Source organism: Trichechus manatus, unplaced genomic scaffold (assembly GCF_000243295.1).
Source record: "Trichechus manatus latirostris isolate Lorelei unplaced genomic scaffold, TriManLat1.0 scaffold00095, whole genome shotgun sequence".
Classification (NCBI taxonomy): domain Eukaryota; kingdom Metazoa; phylum Chordata; class Mammalia; order Sirenia; family Trichechidae; genus Trichechus; species Trichechus manatus.
In genome coordinates this window covers 4,638,572-4,644,254 of record NW_004444031.1, presented here as the reverse complement: position 1 = coordinate 4,644,254, position 5,683 = coordinate 4,638,572, and the positions used below count along the sequence as shown (strand labels likewise).

The 5,683-nt window shown below is 35.8% G+C and overlaps 1 pseudogene; it reads right to left on the bottom strand.

Moving 5' to 3' along the window:
- Positions 1–4,151: 4,151 nt before the first annotated feature.
- Positions 4,152–5,683, bottom strand: part of LOC101344886 (ewing's tumor-associated antigen 1 pseudogene) — a 3,014-nt pseudogene continuing 1,482 nt past the window's right edge.

The window sequence follows — 5,683 nt, the reverse complement described above, 5'->3', positions numbered from 1 at the left end:
ACTCCATGGAGGTATTCACCTCTTTAGCAATGATTTACTAAGCATAAACACTGATAAGCATAAAGATCAGAAAGCTAAAACCAATAAAGTTTACAATATTGTTCTATACAATAAAATACATAAACTATCCTTGTGAATAAGCTGCAATAAAATATATGATTGTACCAATACAAACATGAAGTGAGGGTATATTTATGCTGTATAAATATACCAGGTAACTTTATACACTCCCTGGTCTCAACTACCATCTCTATGCAAATGACTTTTGAACTTCTAGGTAGTCTATTTGTGTGTGTTTTGTTAGGTGAAAGTTCAAAGTGCAAATTAATTTTTCACTCAAAAATGTATACACTAAATATTTTCAGACTTTGGCTGTAATCCCCGCAATGTGTCAGCATTCTCTCGCTTTCCGTCTCCACCCTGGGTTCTCCGTGTCTATTCTTCCAGTTTTTTTGTCCCTCCCTGCCTTCTCATCTTTGTTTTTGGGCAGGTGTTGCCCATTTGGTCTCATATACTTGATTGAACTAAGAAGTAAATAGTCTGTATTTTATCTTTGACCTATCTTTTAAACTCCAAACCTATATTTTCAATTGTCTTTCAGGTGTATTCAACTGACATTCCAAATTAAATAAAACCATTACCAGGTAGATAGCTGCCATCAAGTCAACTCTGGCTCATGACAATCCTACGCACAACAGAACGAAACATTGCCCGGTCCTGTGCCATCCTCACAATCACTGGCATATCTGATTCCATCATGACAGCTATTGTGGCAATCTATCTGAGGGTCTCCCTCACCCTCTCTGGAGCTGTACTTCACCAAAAATGATGTGCTCTTCCAGTGACTGATTCCTCCTGATGACGTGTCCAAAGCAAGTGAGTTGGACAATGTTCTGTTGTGATCCATAAGATTTTCACTGACTAATTTTCAGAAGTAAATCTCCAGGCTTTTCTTCCTTGTATGGCTTAATCTGGAAGTTCCACTGACACCTATCTACCATAAGTGACCCTGCTGGTATTTAAATACCAGTGGCATAGCTTCTAGCATCATAGCAACAAGCAAGCCACCCCAATACAACAAACTGACAGACAGGTAGCAGAAAATCATTACTACCCTTCTCCAATTTAAAACCAGTCATCCAAGAAAGATACTTAGACTTACTCACTTTCATACCCTGGGCCTCAGACTGAAAATAGTGTTCAAAACCTTTACTGACCTCAACCAAATGGTACTGTAGTCATTACAGAAGAGTGGTTCAGCACATGAATTTTGACATCAGAGTTGAATTTGAATCACCATTCTGCCATTGCTGGTGTGACAGTGGACAAGTTTTTCAGCCTCTCTAAATCTCAGTTTTAGACGTTTATAACACAATGAGGGTAATAAAAACTATCCTATAGGGCTGTGTAAGGATTAAACAGGGTAACACATATTAAAGAATTAGCATAATCATGGGCTCAGAGTAAGATCATCATCTCTTTTCTAGATTATAATAACTGATCCTTTGGTAGTCTCTCTGCTCACTCCTTCTTGTCCATCCTCCACAATCTACACTGTTTCAAAATGAAGATCTGATTACAGTACTCTCTTAATTCAAAGCTTCCTGGTTGCCAAGGTAAAACCATAACTTTATATTGGAGGAATGAAGCTGCCAGCACTGCAATCCAATGGTAACTTGGCACCACTAACTGAAGACACCCGGTATGTATCATCTCCTGATGCAATCAAATGTGAACTGCCCAACATTACATATATCATATTAGAACAAAAATTGTCTAAATGGGATCTACTCAAGTCTGTAAACCTAATTTAAACTTTCTAGGAAATATAGAGAATAAAGTAACAAGCTAAACAATATTGACAAATTAGACAAATCCATAAGGTAGATCATGGAAGACTGGCCTGATTTATTCAAGTCAGTGAGGGACTATTCTACATTAAAAGAGGTTCAGGGGCAAGAAGAAAAAAATGCAATGGTGGTGCTGGAATGGATCCTGTTTTGCAAACCAATGATAAGACATTTTGAGGACAACTAGACATTTTTAGATAGCCTGAATAATAGGTTAAGTCAAAACCAAAACAAACCTGCTGCCATCGAGTCGATTTCGACTCATAGCAACCCTATAGGTTAAGTTTAGGAATCATTGAGTTAATGAATTATTAGTTTTAAGGGATTTGATGTTATTTGTTTACATAGGAAAATGCTCTCATTCTTTAGAGGAGCAAACTAAATCATTTAAGGGTGGAATCATGATTTTGTCAATGTACTTTAAATTACGTCAGCATTAAAAATGATTACGTTTTAAAAATCCACGGCCTTTAGTACATTACCATTGTTTATAACACAGTGCTATAAAAAGAGAACTATAATGTGGGCCACCTGTATAATTTTGAATTTTCTAGTAGCTACATTAAAAAGGTAAAAAGAAACAGGTGAAATTAAATTTTTTTTCAGGAAGAAGAAAGTAATTTTATTATTTTTTTAATTGGAAGAGTTTGTTTTTTTTCAATTATGGTGAAAATACACACAACAAAACACTCACCAGTTCAACAGTTTCTACAGTACAATTCAATGACATTGATTATAGGCTTCCTGTTACGCAACCCCTTATCACTATCTTTTTCCTAATTATTTCACCACTATTAACATAAACTCAATGCCCTCCAGGCAAAAACTTCCCCTTTCCCCCTTCCTCCTGTCCCTGGTAACCACTAATTACCTTTGGTTTCTATATATTTGCTTATTTCATATATGTGAGATCAGACAGTATTTGTCTTTTTCTGATGGACTTATTTCACTCAGCCCAATGTTTTCAAGGTTCATCCATGTTGTGGCATGTATGAGGACTTCGTTTCTCTTTATGGCTGAGGAATATTGCATTGCATGTATATACTACATTTTGTTTATCCATTCATCTGTTGATGGACATTTAGGTTGTTTCTACCTTTTGGCTATTGTGAGAAGAGCTGCAATGAACATTGGTGTACAGGTTTCTGTTGGCATTCTCCTTTTCACTTTTTTGGGGTATATACCTAGGATTGAGATTGCTGCGTCATTTGGTAGTTCTATATCCAACTTTTTGAGGAACTACCAAACTGTTTTCCACAGCAGCTGTACCATTTTGCCCTCTCTTGAGCTGTAAACATGCAAAATGGAACAAAATGCTGCCAGGTCCTGCACCATCCCCATGATGGTTTTCAGATCTGACCATTGTGATCCACAGGGTTTTCACTGGCTGATTTTCGGAAGTATATCACTGGGCCTTTCTTCCTAGTGTCTTAGACCAGACAGTGTTAGACGCTCCTTTTGTTACACCTCATCATGGCACCTACCAAGTACTTGTTACTTTCTTGACTCTGGCTATATAGGAGAGCCTGTTATAATCATCTTTGTGGTCTAGCATGTTTGTTGAGTGAATGAATGAATGCATACATGCTATTAAAACATGAATATGTAAAACAGATTTTCACATTACTGACTTGCATTTTTTCCCCTGATCTTAGGTTCTTTGTTTCTTCCAGCTCTTCTTTGCTTTGTCCCCATCTTATATGACCAAAGACACAGAACACAAATACTTTTTTTCATTGAAAACACCAAAATTGTGACATTAAATTCAAAACTCTGGCTACAACAATGTTGATCAGTGACTGATGCTGAGATGAGGATCAGAGTAACCATAAACAGTAAATAATTTTCTTGAAAAAATAGTCATTTTTTTCATTTTTTTTAATTTCATTTTGTTTTTTAGAATAAAAGAATGAATAGCTATGTGAGGTTTGTGAAATTGACTAAGTCAGTTAATTTAGTCCTCAGTTTACTAACCTGTAAAATGAGGAGGTTGAATTAACTGATCATTAAAATTTATTTTAGCTTTAAAATTTTATGGTTTTGGAGTTTGTTTGTTTTTAACATATTCCCATAGTAAAATTGATTTACAACCATTTTATGAGGTAGATATTTGTTTTCGGGATATGATAAAATGTTATTTTTTTTTTAAAACAGGGGAATGGGGAATCAGGTTTATTTTTAAAATAATTTAGAAGTTTAACTTCAGAGTTTTTTATTAATTCTGTAAGCCTATAATATTCATTAACATTCTGGAATCAACCCAGCAAAATAGCTTATTCTGTGCTTCTTCCAAGAAAATCTGGCAACAATTTATACAATTATATGTGTTTAATTTTTAGATATTTGGCCAAATATCTAAACATTTATGTTTACCATTGCAAACAGTGATTTATTAAATAATAAAGTATATGTCCATGCTTTATAATTCAGCATTAAATTTCTCACAGAAAAAATCAAGAAAAAAAAATATTTCCTATCATGGGTAGTTATCAACAGTGTTTGTTAAGTCTTCCAATCAATGTTTCATTAGAGAAATTAAGTTAAGTGTGACCTATATTTAAGGAAGATACTCGTGCTTCTACCATTCTTCGAATCAATGCTTCTTGTCTCTTTCTCTGAACTTCTTCAGGAGAATATTTTCTATTTTTCTCGTCTTCCTCTTTCGAAGGTTGTTTCAAAGATTCAGAAAGTTTTTTGTCAAGGACTACTGTTGAACACCTCCTCTTCACATAATGGGTTGACAGACAGAGTTTTATTTACCTCTAAACTCTGTAAATTTGGTATCAGACATACTTCCTGTTATATAGTTTTGATTCAACCGAGAACGAGTCTGAGAATTTTTCATCCTGGTGAATGCATACTTTGAAAATTTAACTGTTTTACCGAGATTAGTCTTGAGTTTCATCTGTTATTGTCCTATGAGATAGATACTGAGTACTCAATTTCTTATTAGTAGTCGTAATTCCTATATTCATATGACCTGAACTCACATTCAAACTTGAACATCCTGTAAGCACCAATTTGGAACTAGTCACTTTTATTAGTACATCAGTGTTATTCCAGCAGACATGCCAATTATTTATCTCATCATTTGAGGTCTCAGAGTACAAAGTCAAATTTGTCGTGTCACCTAAAATACTTGGAGAATTTCCACAAGTTTCCCCTCTCTCCATCTTCATGGATTTATCTATTTGTCAAGGAATGCTTGCATTGTAACGCTGACCAGATATAAATGCTTTAATTGCAACAACTGACTTCCCTGCTTAGATGTTGTAAACATGTTTTTAGCTACATGTTTGGAACTATTATTGATCTCAACTATATTTTCTGATGTCTTGCTGTCCTTTCAACATCTTGGTGTTGAGTGAGTCTTTCAAAATCATCACATGCTTGATACAACAAAATCATCATCTACGTCATCTGTTTCCCAGATGTCTTACTTATCTGCTGCTGCTATAACAGAAATACCACAAGTGGATGGCTTTAACAAAGAGAAATCTACTCTCTCATAGTCTAGTAGGCTAAAAGTCCAAATTCAGGGTGTCAGCTCCAGGGAAAGGCTTTCTCTGTTGGCTCCGGAGGAAGGTCCTTGTCATCAATCTTCCCCTGGACTAGAAGGTTGTCCACACAGAAACCCCAGGTCCAAAAGACATGCTCTACTCCTGGCACTGCTTTCTTGGTGGTATGAAGACCCCTACTCTCTGCTCACTTCCCTTTCCTTTTATCTCTTGTAAGATAAAAGGTGGTGCAGGCCACACCCCAGGGAAACTCCCTTTACATTGGATCAGGGATGTGACCTTAGTAAGAGTGTTACAATCCCACCCTAATCCTCT